The following is a 21,986-nucleotide window of genomic DNA, read 5'->3' on the forward strand; positions in this document are numbered from 1 at the left end:
GATACTATTGACTCACACTTTTCTAAAAAATATTCTATTATACTATTAACTATGGCCAACTGGCTTAACATCCTCTCCCTTACTTGGCAGGACAAAATAAGATTTAATACTACCACTACTAAGTGGAATATTATGACTTCTTCGGCAGAGAAGAGGGACAAGGGGAAAGCACATGCACAAGACTTTCCTCAAGACGAAAGGTTCCCAGCGGGATACCCTTTTGTAATGCATGAAAGCGCATCTTCTGGAGTAAAATCCAGTAATGCAACACCCCTTCAGGAATTTGTCCCGGCAGAGGTGACATATTCCAGTGGTGATATCATATTAACTTTGCAGGAAGTATTGAACACAGACTTGCAATTCCATAATGGAATCTATAGTGAATTACCAGATTCTATTAAATTCATTCTAGACAATCTTCAAGCTGCCTATTCTTCAGACCACCACAAACTATTCAACAAAACCATGAGAGCACTTGAAATTCACCTTGTTAACCTTGCTACCCAAATTATTGACCCCACTACTGAAAATGCAGCCTTTGCTGACCAACTTTTTAATTGTCTTGCTTACGCTCAAAACCGTCGTGATGAATCACACATGATTAGTCAACTCTTTGGCAAAGAGGAAATCCATTCAATGGATAGAAAGACTATAATGGGTACTGATTTTGCTAGATTGAGTCTAAAAAATCAATCTTTGCTTAAAAGTGTTGTTGCCAACTTGCCTCCAGAAGTACAAACTTGTATTTTTGAAAGCAAGGCTATGACTAAAGATCTTGATCTTTGGTTAAAACATTTCAAAACTCTTGTTTCAATTGCTCCTACCATTGTTGAACCTGATGGCCTCAACAGAGGCTACCTGAAAAAGAAATGGGGAAAATACTTTAGGAGCAGTCTCAGAGTACATGAAAAAACCCATCATTTCCCCGGTCTTTTGATTAATTATGAAGATGGTTCTGATGATGATCCTTTTTGGCTTTCTCAAATGTTTGAATTTGGTTTTGTCAGACTCATCAAATTAACGAGTCATAATCAAATTAACCAGTTCCCTGATATTATCCAAAAGGCTGTTGTAGATGTTGCAGCAACCCCTTATGTTTCAATCCGATGTTGGAGTACTTTACCCAAATGGGAAAAGAATAATTGGATGAATGTTCAACCTTCCAAGCATCTTGTTCTTATTAACGGATATACTCACCAAGGCCAATGGTATGAAGGCAATGCTTATGTTTCCCATAAACATCCCTATGCTCTTGCTGAATGTTGGAGAAGTTACTTTAATAATCGAATTCTTGATGTCTCCGAAGAATTATGGAAAGACTACCATTTCTTTGGCTGTACAGATAGAATTTCTATTTTTGTTAACAAATCTTATACTTCTGCGGTCAAGCACTTACAATGGGTAGAACATGATGACCCAAGAATATTCCTCACAAGAGATCCTATTCACGAACCATTAATGTATTGTGGTTTCTGTAACCAATATTCAACTTATCATGAACATGAATGAAACAATGATCCCCCATGGGATCCCTTTCCAAGAGACCCGTATGCTGGTTATCCGTCTGATGCAGCTTCTACTTAGAAGTATACTGGTCCAGCTAGATGATGCTACTATTTTTCGACGATACTTTCCTGACAATAATGATCCATTGTTGACTATTCCAAGATTCAAGTTTTTTTGAAAAGACAAAATTATTTTGCTGATACTTTTGGCACTACCAGCCAACCTACTTTCGGTCTTAAAAGCCGATTTGATTCCTTCCGGATATTGCGCTCCTATTACAGCTCCTATTGCCCCTCACGGGTCCTGATGTGAATAGTAAGATGACATTATTTACTTTGTACTGTTTACTACTTTATTCACTTATATAAGAGGGGTTGTCCCTTATTGTTAAACTCAGAATCTTTTTCTAGGATTTCCCTTAGAACTCTCTCTAGGACCTCCTTAGATCAAGATATCTCACTACAAAGCTTGTAACTAGGAACCAGGACTAGCTTTCAAGCCTTGTACTATTTACCCAACCTGTTGATCACTGTAATCTTGTTGCTACTACTACTGTAAGTACTTTGATGTATATTCAATAAGGAAAGGATACATCCTAATATTACTAGTAATTCCATCATCCTCAGTAAGGAAAGGATACAAAGAGTTGATAAAAGGCAAACCAAGAATTACTTTATCAGTCATGTTCTTAACAAGTACAGAGGGGATCTTAAAGCAGGCATTATCATGACAAACATGAGCATTATTTAATTCATATTTTATTTTCATTTTAGTTCCATTAGCAGAAACTAATCTTTCAGTAGTTTTTCAAAATATTTAGAAGGAATCAATCCTTCTTGAATACAATTAACATTAGCACCAGAATCAATCATAGCAACAACATTAAAAGCATAATCATGAGCAACAACAATTTTGATTTTAGTGTACCATTTGGGCAGCATATGTTTAACAAGAGACAATTGATTATCAATTAAATTAATCAAAGTACGATCAGAAACATTACCAGAAGGAGAAACTTGTTGATCGGATTCATCTCCGTGTTTTTGCTCATCATCATCAGATTGGTGCTTATCCATAGTTTTATCAATTTTTAGAATTAACAATTCTTGTTTCAGATGATCATTATCATGTTTAATAGATTTAACATCGTTTTTTAATTGGATTATTTCTTGTTTAACAGTTTTTATCTCATGTTGAAGATCATTAACAGTTATCTCTTTTGATTTATTTTTATTAAATCTTTTCAGAGTTTCTTCAAAACTTATCGTAGAATTAGGTCTTTTAACCTTATCTTCTTTTGTTAAGTTTTTCAAAAACTTATCAAGATAATCTTTCTGCAAATTAGGATCTTCAATCTTACTTATCATTGTCAATAGTAAATCATCATTCTCTTTACTTTTGGTTAACATTTTAACAGATTTAATCACATTACAACAAGAATCTCTACAGCCAAGTTTAATATTAGGAGATTTAGAAACATCACTACGGGAGTGGTAATCAGAATCAGATGAGGAGGAAAAATCCTCTTCAAAGGAATCAGTTGAAGCAGCAGATTCAAGAATCTGAAATAATTCATTTTGATCACTATTATTAATGTTCAACATGTTCAACTTATTTTTTAACTTACCAGGCTTTTGGGTACAGTCTTTACTGAAATGGCCAAATTTGCCACAGTTAAAGCACTTACTTTTACCTGATCTCTGTTTATCATGTTTTCGAAAAGTAGATTTGTTTTTAGCATAAAATCATTGGGTTTAACAAAGTGGGTTCTGTGTCTTTTATACTTTTTATGGGAATAACTTTTGTAAACCTTATCATGTTTACTTTTTTCTTTTTGTCTGGAAGAGGCAATAGGAGGTAAACCATATTGTTCACAGAAATTACCCATTTCATATTTAGCTTTCTTTTTATCTTTTAACTGTTGTTTTAACCATTTTTCATCATTGCACATATTAATTCCAATTTTCTTAATAGTGCTGAAAATATCACCATAGGTTAAATTGTCAAAGTCAATAGAATCATTTTTACCAATTAATTCATTTTTTACTTTATGAGCAAAAATAGGAAGCAGACCGTCAATAAACTTCTCTTTCCAATAAGGCTTCGTAGAGTCTTTTCTAAGCATGACTCTGGAAGTTAATACATCTTGGTACCATCTGTAATCAGACATAGTAGGGCATCTCAAATTATTCAAATAATCAGAAATTCGAGACGAAATATTGGAAGGAGTACCAACAAAGTGTTTAAGAATGGTGTAAACCAAAGTATTAACACCATCAGGAACACCACGGTTAATATTTTGATAAAAAATAGGCATACCATCAGTATCTCTTTTAACAGCATGTTTAATAGATTCTCTGGATTCTTCTGTGAGATGTGAATCCCACCATCCGCGAAGACAACCAGTGAAACCAGATGCAAGCAAATCAACAATATCAGGATGATCAAGACTGTCATGGTTATTTATGTATGCAATACCAACCATAGACATATGAGCCATTTTGTTAATAATTTCTTGTTCAGACAAACCATCAATATTCCATTCATAAAGTTTATCGAGGAGAACAGTAAAACCGAGTTTCGAGAAGATCTTTCTTCAAACTGTACATCAGGAGGAGTAGGTTTAGTATACCAATTTTTTGTAAAAGACGTGGGATTGGGTTTTCCAACAAATCTTTTAATTTCTGGTAAACTTATGCCATCATCAAAAGCATTTTTGGAAGATTTTGAAGATAATGAGTCAGAATTTGTGTCGTCATCAGAAACAACTTCTTTCTCATTTCTTGAAATAGCACAAGCAGCGCTTCTAGAAGTAGAAGTTTGCTCGGTTTTAACTTTTAAATCAGCAAGCATTTTTTCAATCTTTTCAACAGTTGATCCTTGGGAATTAACTAAATCAAAAGTCTTACTCTGAGAAGTTTTAAAATCAATATTTTTTCTTTGACTGGGTAAATCAATCAAAGGTTTCTCAGGTTTTGAAATAGAAGGTTTTTCATCAATTTTTTCTTCAATATGGTCAAGCTGTTGACCAATAACATGAAAAGATTCATTAGTAAAATTGTTTTGTTCAATAATGGCAGAAAGAGGAGTTTTATCATCAGCAATTTTGAAAGGGGAGGCTTTCACCTCAGTGCTTTCTTTATCATTTTTGCAAGTAATCAAAACAGTTTCAAGAGGTGGATGACTGGATTTAACAACAGTTTTATCATGTTTGACAAAAGCAGATTTTTTTATTACGTTCAAGTAATTGGTATGAACCTCATTTCTTGAAACATAATAATTCTCAAGATAATCAAAAAACAAAATATGTTGTTTTAACAAATTCATTTTTTCTCTCCATTTCCTTTTGATTCTGTCTTTCTCAGACTGAGCAAAAGTACTTTGGTAATACTTTCTTTTATCACGGTTTACTTTAGAAAAGAATTCATTACTTAAAGCAACCATATCAATTTGAAAAGCAGGGATTTCAACATCCATATCCATCAAATTTATCACACGCGGATGTTTAAAAGGAGGAGGAGTTTCAATAGGTGGAAAATCAGATCCAGAAGGAGCTTCAGATTTTGCATCTTCTTCTTCTTCTTGGTCATCTTTTGGAAGAAATTCGGGTTTAGTTGAATAATAAGTATTGCTAACTTGGGAATTGTTGCTAGCAACTCCTTTTAGCTTTAAATCAAGTGGTTCAAAATTCTTTTTCAAAAATTCGTCAACATCAGCATTTCTTTTAATAATACTTTCAGATCCAACAAAGGACTTTCTTCCTTCATTGATTCTTAAAGGTTTGTGAGCAGGAAAACATTTGGTATCATCAAAAAATATTTTCACAGTTCCATCAGAATATTGTGCAATTTTAGTAAGATCAAGTTCGTCAAAAACAGGTTTAACAGGTGGTGCAACTTGTTCCAAAGTCCATTCTTTGGGAAGAGTAATATCTTGCCATTGAATCATTTTAGGGACTTGGATCTTAGCATCAGGTGTGGAACATTGAATCAACATAGTTTTTCTAGCAGGATCACATCCTCTAGACCGAGGAGTTAGCTGGAAATCAAGCAATCTTTAAAAAATTCGATAAATAAGAGTAAAGGGTCTACTACCATCATCCATATCATATCCAGAAGTCAATATATTCAAGGTTAAAGCTTTAATAATATTAGGATCATCAAGAGCAAGAGCAAGATCAGGATAACAATAAAAATAAACAGGACCATCATACAAGGAAGCAGTAATCATGCCAAGAATGCTATCATTAAATTTCTTAAATCTAGCATCACGTAAACACATAAGGACAAAAGCATCAATTCCTTTTCTTGTTAAAGGTTTAACAGCAACTTGGACCAAACCAATGTGTAAATATTTAAGATTTTTCTTGGATAAAAACTCATTAATATTTTTCTTGGAAAATAAACAACATTTTTCATGAGTTCTAGAAATAGAAAAAGTTTGTTCAACAGTTCAAGCTCTATATTCAGAGAAAATACTTTTTTTCAGTCCAATTAAGATCATAAGCAGATTTAGTAGAAACTTTAGGAATATTCCATTTTCTAAAATCTGGGTACTCACTTTCTCCAACAGTGAGGTCTTCTTCATTTACAATATCAAGAGGACAACCAGTCCTAGAGCTAACAGAGGAGTCAGATCTCCACATCCTATCAATATCTAACTTAGTTATAACACTCAAATATTATGTTTTTCTCACAACCGTTGCATTTCGTAACACATACCGGACATCAACCCTATTCCTCTCACGCCCTCACGCTCTCCTGGCTTCACGGGCCTTACTGTTCGGATCTGGGACTTTTTACAATGGCGGTGGCGCCAACGACGGTGAGATCGACACAACAACGAAGTATCACAAGGTCAGGTAGACACGGACAAAAGATGAAAGACACAACAACACAATCGGCCAAGGAAAGAATGGCTCTGATACCATAAAGGGGGAAGGACGACAGCGCAGAAGGCGAAAGCACAACAGATAGTAGATATATGGATTAATTCAAAGTAAATAATAATTGAAAGTAAGACGGTAGAACCAGCCAAGCAGTTGTATATCAAAATAATTCAAAGTATTGAAAACAACAGTTGTTTATTGAATATACATCAAAGTACTTACAGTAGTAGTAGCAACAAGATTACAGTGATCAACAGGTTGGGTAAATAGTACAAGGCTTGAAAGCTAGTCCTGGTTCCTAGTTACAAGCTTTGTAGTGAGATATCTTGATCTAAGGAGGTCCTAGAGAGAGTTCTAAGGGAAATCCTAGAAAAAGATTTTGAGTTTAACAATAAGGGACAACCCCCCTTATATAAGTGAATAAAGTAGTAAACAGTACAAAGTAAATAATGTCATCTTACTATTCACATCAGGACCCGTGAGGGGCAATAAGAGCTGTAATAGGAGCGCAATATCCGGAAGGAATCAAATCGACTTTTAAGACCGAAAGTAGGTTGGCTAGTAGTGCCAAAAGTATCAGCAAAATAATTTTGTCTTTTCAAAAAAACTTGAATCTTGGAATAGTCAACAATGGATCATTATTGTCAGGAAAGTATCGTCGGAAAATAGTAGCATCATCTAGCTGGACCAGTATGCTTCTAAGTAGAAGCTGCATCAGATGGATAACCAGCATACGGGTCTCCTGGAAAGGGATCCCATGGGGGATCATTATTGCATTCATGTTCATGATAAGTTGAATATTGGTTACAGAAACCACAATACATTAATGGTTCGTGAATAGGATCTCTTGTGAGGAATATTCTTGGGTCATCATGTTCTACCCATTGTAAGTGCCTGACCGCAGAAGTATAAGGTTTGTTAACAAAAACAGAAATTCTATCTGTACAGCCAAAGAAATGGTAGTCTTTCCATAATTCTTCGGAGACATCAAGAATTCGATTATTAAAGTAACTTCTCCAACATTCAGCAAGAGCATAGGGATGTTTATGGGAAACATAAGCATTGCATTCATACCATTGGCCTTGGTGAGTATATCCGTTAATAAGAACAAGATGCTTGGAAGGTTGAACATTCATCCAATTATTCTTTTCCCATTTGGGTAAAGTACTCCAACATCGAATTGAAACATAAGGGGTTGCTGCAACATCTGCAACAGCCTTTTGGATAATATCAGGGAACTGGTTAATTTGATTATGACTCGTTAATTTGATGAGTCTGACAAAACCAAATTCAAACATTTGAGAAAGCCAAAAAGGATCATCATCAGAACCATCTTCATAATTAATTAAAAGACCGGGGAAATGATGGGTTTTTTCATGTACTCTGAGACTGCTCCTAAAGTATTTTCCCCATTTCTTTTTCAGGTAGCCTCTGTTGGGGCCATCAGGTTCAACAATGGTAGGAGCAATTGAAACAAGAGTTTTGAAATGTTTTAACCAAAGATCAAGATCTTTAGTCATAGCCTTGCTTTCAAAAATACAAGTTTGTACTTCTGGAGGCAAGTTGGCAACAACACTTTTAAGCAAAGATTGATTTTTTAGACTCAATCTAGCAAAATCAGTACCCATTATAGTCTTTCTATCCATTGAATGGATTTCCTCTTTGCCAAAGAGTTGACTAATTATGTGTGATTCATCATGACGATTTTGAGCGTAAGCAAGGCAATTAAAAAGTTGGTCAGCAAAGGCTGCATTTTCAGTAGTGGGGTCAATAATTTGGGTAGCAAGGTTAACAAGGTGAATTTCAAGTGCTCTCATGGTTTTGTTGAATAGTTTGTGGTGGTCTGAAGAATAGGCAGCTTGAAGATTGTCTAGAATGAATTTAATAGAATCTGGTAATTCACTATAGATTCCATTATGGAATTGCAAGTCTGTGTTCAATACTTCCTGCAAAGTTAATATGATATCACCACTGGAATATGTCACCTCTGTCGGGACAAATTCCTGAAGGGATGTTGCATTACTGGATTTTACTCCAGAAGATGCGCTTTCATGCATTACAAAAGGGTATCCCGCTGGGAACCTTTCGTCTTGAGGAAAGTCTTGTGCATGTGCTTTCCCCTTGTCCCTCTTCTCTGCCGAAGAAGTCATAATTTTCCACTTAATAGTGGTAGTATTAAATCTTATTTTGTCCCCTGCGTAAGCGGAGAGGATGTTAGTTTTGCCATAGTTAATAGTCTAATAGAATATTTTTTAGAAAAGTGTGAGTCAATAGTATCAATAAAATTCTTTTGAAAAATATGTTTCAAAAGCCAAAGTTTAATAAGAATATGTAATAGTTGTGCCGGACAATGAATATTAGGATGACCATGATTGTGTTTGGGAATATTGTGGAAAGAGTGTTGGAAAACATTATTGTATTAAGTAGGTTAAATTTTTTTTTTTTTAAAAAAAAAGGGACTTGGCCCCCCTTGCGTTCCAGCTGGCCAGCCCACAGGTGAGAAAAAAAAAAAAGGTTTAGTCCAAAATGTAAACCTGGCAGTCCTACTCCAATCTCCAAAGTCCAAACGGAAAAACATAAGAAAAAAGAAAAGAAAACCTACGGCTAAGGACCTTGGCTGTAAATCAGTAGCAAAATTAAGTATAATTGATTCCCTGTCAAAAGATAAAATTAGCTGCTTGCAAATTGGATGTCAATGGGTTCATACAAAAATATTGCAATAACATCCTAGAAGGTTGGCATTAGTTAAGTTGTACTACCAATTCAACTTAGAGTTTTCAACTGCGACAAATGCAATTAGTAATTCCAATAAATTTTGGCATGAATGCATTAACAATACTTCATGTAATATGAGTAATTAAGCACTTTTCTTTAGATAAAATTGTACACAGAGAAAGTCTGATGCCAAACAAGCCATTTTACAGGTTACAAACAGGTTCTAACTCCAAGAGTAGGGCAACAAACTAATATTTTATCTGACCCTCTTCACCAGATGTACAGACACAAAATGGGGTCTATCATCATTCCATGTGAGCCTGGGTTCAATGCCATCTTCAATTATAATACTCCTGGCTAGCCTGAAAGAGGAAAGAGGAAAGTGAATCGGAGAACTATTGACCACCTGAAAAATGTGGTGTCATATCAAGTAATGGCCCTTCCAGTTTGTTAAAATATTACACAATGCTAAAAAAGAACAACTTAATCTGCCAAAGAACCTGTATGTCCCTCAAGCTTCAGATTACAATTTTAAACTCCTATTATGCAAATGACATAATGACCTTTTCAAAGCAGCATATCCAAGTCATGCTCTTCCTTATAACTGAAAGCATCATAAAAAAAAAAAAAAAACTTATTTTTCAATAGGTCAACCTAATTCATCACAGAAAAAAAGATGAGTATTTCATGCTTAAAAATAGTTTTTTTTTTAAAAAAAAAAAAACTTCTTTCGTGAATGGTACATTCATCCCACCAACCCACTCCCCAATCATGGAAGGAAAAAATGACTGTTTTTTAGTCGGGTTTGTGGGGAAGGAAGATTCCATCCTGTCGGAATTGATCAATGTGAAATTCAGATAAAGAGCAGCTTGTAGATAAAGAAGGGCCAATGAGTACTAAAAAGTATATCCTAATAGAATATACATTTTCTTTACTTCCAGCACTTCCAACTACGTAACAACCCAACAATTTTGCAAATTGTCCAACAAGTTGGTCAACAGCACCAGATGCTACTGAAACGAAGACATATTCTCCTTTCTAAGGAGAGCAAACTTCATGGAAACCAGCATAGGTGGTCATACCAGGCATACCTTTTTTAAAATGAAAAGCCAAATTTAGAAGATTAGTGTACATTTACAGGAAGAATTGAACAAGATGCCCACAAAATCAAAGGAGATCTTAAATTAATGAAACTACTATTTGAGACATGCATATCAAAAGGGTATGAAGCATAATCACCTTCGTCTAAATCTCAGGTTATTCCAATCTTTATAGAATATGCAAACAACATGCCAAAGTCGTGTATAGTATGAAAGGGGTACATCACTGTGCGTGATCTTTCTGAGGCAATCAGTTGCTGTGATTAGGCTATACTCTTCTCATCTAGTAGACCCCCATACCCGTTTATCAGCTGCAAGTTTTCACAACGAAAACTTCACAATTACAAGCTGAAAATTGTACACAACATCATTTTTAACAAGTAGTCACTCATGCATGCATGCATATATATATATATAATTAATCTATTTTAGTCATACAAAGAATTAGTTAATCTTTTAGTAGTCTCTAAAATGTTTAACAAGGTTATTCTTCTCTACGCATTCTGCTTTCTTTCTTCTCTGTCATTTATCTCCACTAGTACCAAAAACATACTCTGCATTTATCATCAACTATATCTTATCATTTTATTTACCAATAAAAGATTCTTTATTGTGATTCCAACTACACATATTACAACTTAGATGTACACCACATAGAAAAGAAATGAAATAGAAACAAAGAAATAGCAACTCTATACCTGTGTCCTCCCTAGGACATAGAAGAAAAAATTTATTTCTTTATAAAAACCCTTCCATCTTAAATACATAGGTGTTGCCTTTTTCCTCTGCTAACCAAAAAATAAAAATAAAATAAAATAAAATTTCAACATCACACTAACAAGAACCCACACCTCTTGATGAGCAGAACACAAAGCCACAAGTTTTGGAAAAACTGAATCCCTTAGAAGCATTTCAACAAGCACTTTCTGTGCCACTTATAAGAAACTTTTTTTTTAAATTATATATAATTATTTTTTTAAGGATAACTTGATATACGAGTGGTCATTGGAATCCATTATTTAAATTTTGCATAAAGTTTCTGTTTTTCTAAGGGGAACACAAGCCATGAAAGTGACAAAATCAAAGCTAAAATCAAAATTGACCACATGAGACCTTAAAATGTTGTTCATTGCTTTAATTTTTGAACTACTACAATTAAATAACAAGACATGAAATAGCTAAAACTAGCAATATTTTGAATAACTGATTAAAAGTACTCAACATCCTTGGACTATGTTGTCTTTTCTCTTAACAGAATTTTATAAACACAAAGATAACTTGATTATCTCTCCCTCTTATCTATTTTTGCTCAAGTGCACAGTCTGCATCTCTCTGGTAGGGGGGGGGGGGGGGGGAAGAAGGAACAAGTAAAAACAGCCAAATTTATGAAGAAATAAAACCATAATCAAAATCTGTCAGACTAATTCTTTTTATTTATTCTTGAGCTGTTATTTGCTACTCCTTGGAAACCTCAAGTAACATGATAATGATTCCAAATTAACTCCAAGGAGTAGCATATAACAGCTCAAGCATAAATGAAGCTGAAAACGAAACAAAAAATAAGGAACTAGTACTCAGTCAAGCACAAAATGAGGCTGAAAAGGAAACAAAGAATAAATTATTCATATTGAAAAGCTGAGTTATCTTTGATAGGAAAAATGAAATGGTTATATATAAGCTGAGTAATTAAAATTAGATATTACTTTAAAAAAACATGTTATAAGTGTTTGGACCCATTTACAGAAGCAATACACAGAGTAAGCAAATAATTAAACTTATTTAATAAACCCATCAATAAAAGGATTAGTCTCTGGTTACACCACTGGATTAGGAGTAGGTTCTTAGTAATAACTTATATATGGGGTAGACTTTTATCAAGGAACTTAGTTCATTCCAATTAGGATAGTTTCAAATTTATCCACCAAAACAGAGGTATTGAATGGTATGTTTCACAAGGTTTTCAGTTCAATCCCATTAGGATAGTTTCAAAACTAACCCATCAAAACAAAGCAAATGAATGGTATGACTACAAATTTTTTACAACTGCAATAGTCATCCCTCTACTCCCTCGCAACTTTCCCTGCTCCTTGACTCAAGATAAGGCATACTTTACAGCTAGCATTTCAGTAGATAACTAGAAATTCCTCCATTTCTCAATATCAAGACAGATACACAAGTTCATTATCTATTGCATTTCACAAATCAACCCCTAAAGGTCTTCTATCACTATTGCTTAATTAATTTAACTTAAAAAAAAATAAAAAATAAAAAACACATTTTTTCCTAGTGAAATTAGCAGTTCCATAGATAAATGTCATCCAAATGGAAAATACCCCCAACAACCCACATGGTTAGGTAGGATGAAATATAAGAAAAACAAGCTTTTTATATGACAAATGAAACAAAAAGGAAAAGGGCCAAACCATAGGTGAAGAACTGTTCTTTTTGTAGTCTCACTTTACCTTAAACCCCAATATTCACCGTCAGTGATTCATTTCTTAACTCAATCATCGATCAAATGAGCATTTAAAAATCCACAATTCAGAGCCAGCAAATTATTGCTATTTACTCGTGCAAACAAAAGGCATAACCAAATTCTAGAGACAAAAACAAAACAAAACGAATTTTCAACTTGAATTAAGATAAGGAAAAACAAAACATACCCAGAATTGAAATGATACTGAAAAGCTAAAAATACCCAAAATTTTAGAGTCAAAATGAGAAAAAAAAAAAAAAGAGACCCAATATCGAATATAAATTGATAAGACTAAAAAAAATATTAAGAGTAAAGAGAATTGAAGAAATCTCACAAGTCGATGATATAGATCCATTTGAGAGTGGAGTAGACAAAATCTAGTTCATCAGGTTTGAAGGAGTTATTGACGAAGCACACAACCCAAGAGAATGAGTCCTTCTCTCTCTTGGGCCATTGGTGGTGGAAGCTAAGCACTGCAGAGATGCATCGTTTAGTATTTTGAAGTAAAAGAAGGATCACCCACTGGGTTTTCAGTTTGAGAGAGAAGATGCGAGAGAGGAGACGGAGATGTAAGAGAAAGAACACTAACTGGTGCATTCTTGCTTTGATATATTACCTACATAACCGGTAATTCGTTTTTCATTAAAAGTAAATAAATGGTCAGGATTCAAATGTGTAAAATCTATGGCCAAGATTAAAGAGGGTACCGTACCCCCCTAAAAAAAGAGGGGGTACAGTAGAATGGATAATCATCTTTTGACAGTTCACCTTTGTGAAGTTTTTCAACAAGTTCCTGAAAGATGTCAAGAATTTGGGCCTAGTAAGCCATTGATTCCATATAGCTTTAATTCAAAGTTACAGGATAACTGAATTGATCACATTATGACAATGTAGAAAAGAGATTGGTCACATATAAGTCCTCCATTGCTACGATACTCTCAAGGTAGCAAGATATATTTAAGACACGCAAATGTCGACTAATATGGTTTTTCTCTCAGGTCTTAAATCACTAACAAAAACAGACAACCTTAAGCAGATATAATAGTGGGACCAAATTGTAAACATCACCATTAGCCAAAACAAGACCACAAAGGTACTCCCAAATACGGGATATCTAATGATGACAGGCATGACCTATATACATAGAACCATCTGAAAGGAAATTAGTGTTTATTTTACCTCAATCATGGGGTAAAAAAATGATAGCTGCCATGTTTCTTCTTCACCAGTACGGTCTTTCTAGCACCACGCTTTTTCTGACATTTAAAAAGTTCAGTTAGGCAAAAATCACCAACCAAGCTGCATTCAAAACTAACATAAAGCAATTACCTTATGCATATCAAACTTCAAAGAGAAACTTCCACAAGAGGGACTAAGAAAATAATAAAACGGAATCTATATTAATGTTTGGAATATATTATGGCGTTTGCTAGTTCATCAATGTTATTTAAATTTTGTATTCATTTTCTAAGAAAATTTGGAAAATTTTCACCATCAATACCAAAGGTTATCAATATATATACACACACGCGCGCACATATATTTTATTTTTTTTCTTCTTTTCAGTAAGCAATTTCAATCTGATTGTAAGGGGTTTACCCAGAGAAATTATCCAACTCCTGCCAAGCCAGAGAAAAAAGCCCAAATTGTTCAACCCAACCAGAAAAACCTATGATAAATAACCCAAATAGTATAAACGGCAATACTAACAAACCCAGCCAAACAAAATAAAGAAAAATAAACCAAATTGAAATCAGTATTAAGCATACAATTATAAGTTTTACTAATTCAAGTATATAAAAGAACTTATTCTCTCAACTGCTATGAACCAAAAGGAATAATAGATTGGTTTTGTTCCTAGCAAAATTGCGAAATCAAAAGGTAAACAAAAACAAAACAAAATTAATAACAATTTAGCCATACAGAGAACAAACGGAAACAGTTAAAAAACCCATAGGGAAAATAAAAGAATAAGGATGAGACTTACTGAGATTTTAGGTTCGATAAACGGTGGAAACTTCGCACAAAAGGGCAGAGAGACGGAAGAAGCGCCGCTGAGTTGGATTGGATGTGGATTTGAGGTTGGATTGGAATAGAAGAAGCTAGAGGGTGGCGCCGCCGAGTTGGATTGAGATTCGATGGTGCGCCGTTGCCTGGTTTCTTCTATTGTGGGTATGGGTTTGTAGCATTGAGACGAGACAGGGTAGAGAGGAAGACCAGAGGCGTTGTTGATGCGTGAATGATTATGCGTTATTTTGACTTTTTTTTTTTTTTTTTTTGGTTTATATATATAACCTGTTTAGCCAGTAACCAGTATCCCTTAAAATTATACCAATGGTCAAGATTTAAACAATGTTAAATCAACGGTTAAAATTAAGGTGGTACTGTACTCCCTTTTTTTGAGAGGATACAGTAGAATGACCCTAAAAATATCCCTTTGATATAAAAGCTTCGATATTTGTTCTTAAATACATGGATATGGTGTTATAGCCTTTATTTTATTTTTTTTTTAAGGTTTTATTTTTATGGTTTTTCTAGTATGTTTATGCTTCCATGTCCAAGAAAGATCATATCTTTACCTTGTTGTAGCCTTGTATGCATGAAAGGTTGCACCTTTAAGCCAAGGTTGCACCTTGTATGCATGTTCTTTGTTTAAAGCTTAAGTCTTGGCATGAAAATTTGTTCCTTTCCCTTGTGTTTTATGTTTTTGTATGTAGCATGTTAATATTTGTGTAGATATGCCTATGTCTAGTTAGGAAAGTTTAGCATTTAGAGTAAAGTTTCTTCCTTTGGCTTAAAGATTACAAATTTTTACAACTCAGAATTTAAAACTTTACCATAAACTTTCCTCCTTCGCTTTTTAATTACATGTTCAGGGTTTCCCTTTATAATAATGCCTATGTCACATGTTGGTTTTATTCCTTTTAGCTATGGCTATGTTTCTCTTGCATGCTTGCTTTCCTCTCTTGGAGTTTTTATAATGCTTGCATGTCTATAGCTATAAGTTTGGTGAGGTAGCAGGGTGATGTAGCCTTTTATGTGTCATCTATCTTTGGTCATATATATATATATTATCCTTTTAGTCATGTATGAGATTCACACCTTAACTTTCTAGTTAAGATTATAAATTCATAGTCCCATATTAAAAATGACTAAAGGAAAAGCATCACACCATCAAGGGGTATGGTCTAGTGGTCTTGGGTGATGCACAAGATGTGCTAAGTGTGAGGTCTAAGGTTTGAGTCTGAATATAGACTCACTTGGGTTACCTCTCTTAGTAGCTTAAGGTTCGAGTCCGAATATGGACTCACTAGTGTCCTTCGTAGGCCTGGGAAGCTATGACTCACCGTGGTCACCCTACATCCCAGTAGGACCCCGGACCTAGCGAGTAGAGTGCTACTGTGGTTACGCCCAGGTAGGATTGGCATGTTGGTTACTCCCCTTACCCATTTTTGTTCATCAAAAAAAAAAAAAAAAAAAGGAAAAGCATCACACACACACACACACCACACTTAGGAGTTTTCAAAAAGGTCTTTTCCAAAAAATACATATGTATATAAGAATAATAGATTTTTTTTAATGCCTTTTCAAATTTAGGAGTCTCCACCAATAAAATTTCTAAAGCTTTTCAAAATAAGAGCATGTGGGACCTTCTTAATCATTTCCTCTTTGGAAACTTGTTTTCTATGTAAAACCTATGGGATTTTTCCCCCTTTTAGGAACCTTTTCAAAAAGCCAAAACCCATTGGACTTTTAATCCTTCTTCCTTTTACAGATTTTTGTTAAGAAATACAAAACTGATGGAGATTTTTAATCTTATCCCTTTTAAGGATTCTTTCAAAATTAAAAACCATGGGACCTTTTATTTTCGTCCCTTTTGGGAATCTTCTCAAAAATGATGTAAAACTTATGGATTTTTCTTTAATCCTTTTCCCTTTTAAGGACTTTTTTTTTTTTTAAAGAAAAAAACCTATGAACTTTTCACAAACGACCTCTTAAGAGAGAGAGAGAGAGAGAGAGAGAGAGAGAGAGAGATATTAAAAACTCATAGGAATTTTATTTGGGTGTTAAAAATGTGATGCTTTGCCCATGACTTAAATCCATTTAAGTCCATGAATCCCCTAGAACCAAACATAATCCCTCCCCCTTTTAATTATTGTTATACCTTGCTACCTTTGCATTAGAATACATTTGGTGCCTAAATGGGTTAATTGCATGAGGTATACATTTCACCCCTTTTGTTTAAATTTTCTTTCACATGCCATTCATTTATACATCATCATATTGCACATGTCATGTTGGGATAGATTGCATGTCATTTTTATATGTCATTCTTTTACATTTCTTCTTACTTGTCACCTTACGATAAACATCATGTCATTCCCACATGTCATCTTAGGATAGATTACATATCATCTTCGCACGTCATCTTAGGATAGATTACATGTCATCCTAAGATAGTTTTTATCTATGCTTTATTTCACATGTACATACATACTTTTTATCAAATGCCAAATATGTTAGTTGTCATATAAAATGGTGAAATTTAAGTTAAAATCCAAAATTAGGTACTATCCTTTTGGATAGGCGTTGTGGGGGTGCTTAGCACCTTCTCCACGTGTAACCAAACTTTCAAATCTATAATTTCTTGTTTGAGACGTTTATTTGATTTTATAGTTTAGCTTAAGAGCCTTAGGATTTTCTTAGTTAAAATTAGGAAGTAAAATTAATTAGACTTAAGTGATCAATCACACCTTAGAATCCCAATGGTTGGTGGTGACTCCTTAAAATAAATATAGGTGTAAATGCTCAAATACACACACCCCACCATAGTATTGACATGTGCCATATGCACACTTGTTTTCCCTAAGCAAACACACATACATGCACATTACCTAGTAAAGCATACTGTTAGTTTGTTTAGACCCTTGTAAATTTAGATTGTTTAACCTAATTAATTAACCAAGTTAATACTTAGGTTGATTATTCAGATCTAGGTTAAACACAAACAATCATATCACTAAGTGTGGAAATTAAAGAAGACAAGTGATATGATGATTCAGAAAAACCAATGAAATTGTTCAGTTTGAAAGTAAAAAATCTGGGGAGGATTTAACCTAAACAATCCTCAAGGCAACGAATTTACTAAATAGTGAAATCTCGGATTTGTGTGAATACACAAGAGCTTGTTTAGACCCTCAAAATAAAATATTACAGTTAGATTGCTTTTACTCTAACTTATCTAAGTGCGGAACAAGAGTAAATAAGATGCAATAAACTGATAACTACTCTAGTGCATAAACATGAACAACAAACAATAAAATTAAAACATGAAAGTAAGGGAAGAAAGATGTAAACACAAGATAACAAGCCAATGTGTTATTGAAGAGGAAACTAAAGAACTCTGCGAAAAACTTCTCCGCCGCCCTCTAAGCGGTAAATCGATCCACTAAACAATAAATTGGGATACACGAATAGCAAGAGACCCTCCAAGTCTAATCTACTCAATACACCTAAGCCCTCCAAGCTCCTACTTCAACAAGGCTTCTCAGAACCGTGTCTTTTCTAGCTTTCCGGATCTCGCAATATGCCTGATTGCATCTGCCAAGCCTCACCGGCTTCTTTTGGCAAATCCCCAAAGCTTCCCAAACTCCAAAACACCATCTACACTCTGAAAATGTGTGGGTTGTGTTTAGATACAAATCTCCTCTCAAGGTATAACAATGGAAGAGGAAAGGAGAAGAGGCTACAATGATTTCTCACAAGGATGAGTAGCTTTCCCTCTAAAAGATTGGTGTGTGCGTGTTGTAGAAAACCTATCTAGGGTTTTTCTCTTTGAATGGCCTCCTTGCAACTTTTGTGGGTAATGAGGGTATATATAATATGGGTAAAGGGTAAGAAAGTCACACTTAAAAATCTTCCAAGAAAAAAGTTTGTAGGTATCTCGTAAGAAAGTCTTACTCGCAAGACACTTGCGAAATCCTCTAGACTGGCATGACTCTTCAGCTTCTAGCATGTGCTTCTCATGTGACTCTTTTACAAGTTAGCTTCTAGCGAGCTTCTCACGAAATCCACTTGTTCTTCAATTTATGCTTGATTCTTCACCAACTTAATATTAAACCCAATACAATAAAATCCCACAAAATACAAGGAAAAAAATTAAAATAATTACAACACTTTTTGTCATGGAATAAAGCCAACATAAAACATAGTTGTAAATCAAAACTTTACAATCTCCCCCTTTAGCTATTCTGTGACAAAACACCCTATAACAGACTTTAGACTTAAACGTGAGTTTAGGAACAATGGCAAAATTCACTCACACCTAAATCTAAAACATGTGATGAACTTGGAACAAAATACCTGTAACCTGAAACACTTGCACAAAACACATTAGACCCTTAAGGTAAATCAAGTGATAAAAGGACAAATATAATATAACAAGTAAATTGCGATTAAGTAAACATGATGTGAAACATATGAGCATCTTGATCATACACCAAAACAGTCATATGGAAATGACTACAATGATCATATAGCAAAGTAAATGATCATCCGAACATGCAATCAATAAAGAACAATAGCATAAAGATATATACATGTCTAACACATAACCAATGCAAAACAAAAAAGGTATTTGCATCAAGGATATAAGATCCAACAAGGGCACAAGTGTGTTCCAACACATAAACACGATGCAATGAGAGTAACAAAGTATAGATACTAATGTAACTCAAAGCACCATAAAACAACGAGAAAACAAGCATAATGTCAAACAAGACAAAACAAGGTTTTCTCATAAAACAAATGTCTTCTCTCCCTTGGTATATGCATCTTCCCTATAACTTTCTCCCCCTACGAATGTACACGAGGTGAAATTTCTCCTCCTAAGAATGTGCACATGAGTTATATAAAAATGACGATACACTCCGGTATACTCTCTTGTATACTCTCCCCTTTTTTGTCACAAATAGAAAAAAGAATCAAAATGAAGAAGGGAAAGAAAAGAAGATATGTACAAGGGTAAAAGATGATGCATGAAGGGTGCAAGATGAATGAGAAAATGAAGCTCAAACAAAAGATAAAATATCTTAAAGACACAATGCTACAAAGTATAAAGTAAATATGACATGCTAAGGATGATGGAACAAAGTATAGATCAAGGCATGACATAGACACAAGAACATGTTATATGTGCTAAAATGTCTAAAAAGATTTAACTAGCATAAGTGAATGCAAAACATGTCAAGTGTTAGAGTGTGTGCAGCAAAGGTGCATCTAGTGTGCATGTGAGATGCATAACCAATTCATGAATATGCACTCAAGGGGCAAAGCATATAAAACATACCATCAATGCTCAAAACATAATAAACATGAATAATTATGGCAATCCCCAAAAATTGGTACTCATTGGAGTCCAAAACAATGAGAAAAAGTCATTTGGACATTTTATCAAACAGTTAGAGTGCACACATTACACATATATGTTAAACAATGCATTTACATATGAAAATCTTGCCTAAATACATGTTATTTTTTTTCACAAGGGACCAACATCCAAATCAAATCAACATTCAAAACAAAACCCAATAAAAAAGATTGACAAAAATTAAGTTTTTCAACCCCAATTTGAGAAAATTCCAACTATGAACATAAAACCCCCAAAAACATAATCTAAGGATCAAAATCAATGAAAAGAGTTAAAGATTACCTTAGAGATGTTTATGAAATGTAAAACACTTGAAATTAGTTGAGTTTTGATGTTGAAGCATTAAAATAGGGGTTTGGGAGAAGATGGGAGACGTCCACGAAATGCCCTTTAAAAAACTAATCTGAAAATTTTCATGGGAAGTTGGGAATTTTTGCTGGTAAGCTTCCCGCGAAAATTTCGCTAGTAACTCGCGAGAAGACCTTACCCGCGAAACAGTCGCAAAACTCTCTGTCTAAAGTTGAAAAACTTAAGAATTGGACCATTTAACTTGTGACTGAGCTTACACATGAAATAAGTCACAAAAACACCTTGAAAACATGTTTTTCACACAAAAACAACTTGAAAAACTTTGAAAAATATGGGTGATACAAGTCACTTCCAAAAGCAGACAAAAAGAACAAAAATCCTTTTGGTTTGATTCAGATATGGTTGAGCACACACACATCACATTTGAACATGTACAATCACACAAATGAAATAAGCATTCATTGAACATTAGACTTATGTATTGTGTGCATGTATCAAACGTGGAATAGTCTTTAGTCTAGAGTGAAGCTTCAATTATCAATTCAATCAAGTCATCCATAACTAGTACTAAGTCAAGTGGTCAACCTCAATTATAGAATTGAACATATATGACCTCTCACAAGAAAATGATTACAAAACTTTGAAGCTTTTCTTTTTAGCTTTTTACAACTTATAACTTTTGATCATATAAGAACATTACACCTCATTTTGAGATCGATGCTTGAAATTTTTGATATTTCAATTTTGTGAGTAAGCCTTTAGCTTTTTAAGGCACTATACATTTCAATACAAGTCTCTTTCCATTTTTCCTAATCAAATACTAGTATGTGCGACGGCTTTTGTAGCTCATTATCTCTTTTCGAGATTTGACATTTGTTGAGCTATAGAGAAAAAACATAAAAACGTGGGAAGATATATAGGCACAAGTCTATGCATGTATCAAAATCAAAAAGACTATTGACTAATCATTCATGTAAAGCTTGAAGATCAATTTACAACAATCACACATAAATTTCACGATTTTTCCCATAAAGATAGATGTGCATACAAAATAAGTTAAGCTTGTAAATGCACTACGCCATTAGTACGAAGGTACTAGGCCAAACTCACATGTGAAATGTGCTCAAACATATACGATCAAACTTTTTGAATTTTCCACTTTTTATGTGTTTTTGGATTTTTACACCAAAAAAAAGCATAAAACTAAGATCAAAAACAAAAACAAAAAGGCGAAAAGCCCATTTTAGTTCCTACATTTTCACGCGATTCCCGCTTTAGTCCATAATTTTTTTTCCATCGATTTTAATCCCTATTTTGGAAAACGCGTCTCGTTTTTGTCCCTGACGGTACATCAAAGACGGAAATTGCACAGCTGACAAACGAAATAAATTAAAAATATTAAAGTAATACCCACAAATGCCACATCATTTTTTTAAAACAAAAAATTAATTTATAAATTTTAACTAAATGAAAAAAAGGAAAAAACTGAAATAAAAATAAAAACCGAGAAAAGTAAGAAAATTCAAAAACCCAAAAAATTCAAAACCCAGAACAAGAACAAAC

The 21,986-nt window shown here is 34.0% G+C and overlaps 1 long non-coding RNA gene across 1 annotated transcript; it reads right to left on the bottom strand.

The window, feature by feature from the left end:
* Positions 1-9,190: 9,190 nt before the first annotated feature.
* LOC142637314 (uncharacterized) lies at positions 9,191-14,945 on the bottom strand. Its single transcript, XR_012844603.1, has 4 exons — positions 14,673-14,945; positions 13,865-13,941; positions 10,349-10,520; positions 9,191-9,471 (listed from the first exon to the last, which is right to left on the bottom strand). It is a non-coding gene; the product is annotated as an uncharacterized LOC142637314 (long non-coding RNA).
* Positions 14,946-21,986: the final 7,041 nt, after the last annotated feature.

This window comes from Castanea sativa, chromosome 5 (assembly GCF_040712315.1).
Source record: "Castanea sativa cultivar Marrone di Chiusa Pesio chromosome 5, ASM4071231v1".
Taxonomy (NCBI): Eukaryota; Viridiplantae; Streptophyta; class Magnoliopsida; order Fagales; family Fagaceae; genus Castanea; species Castanea sativa.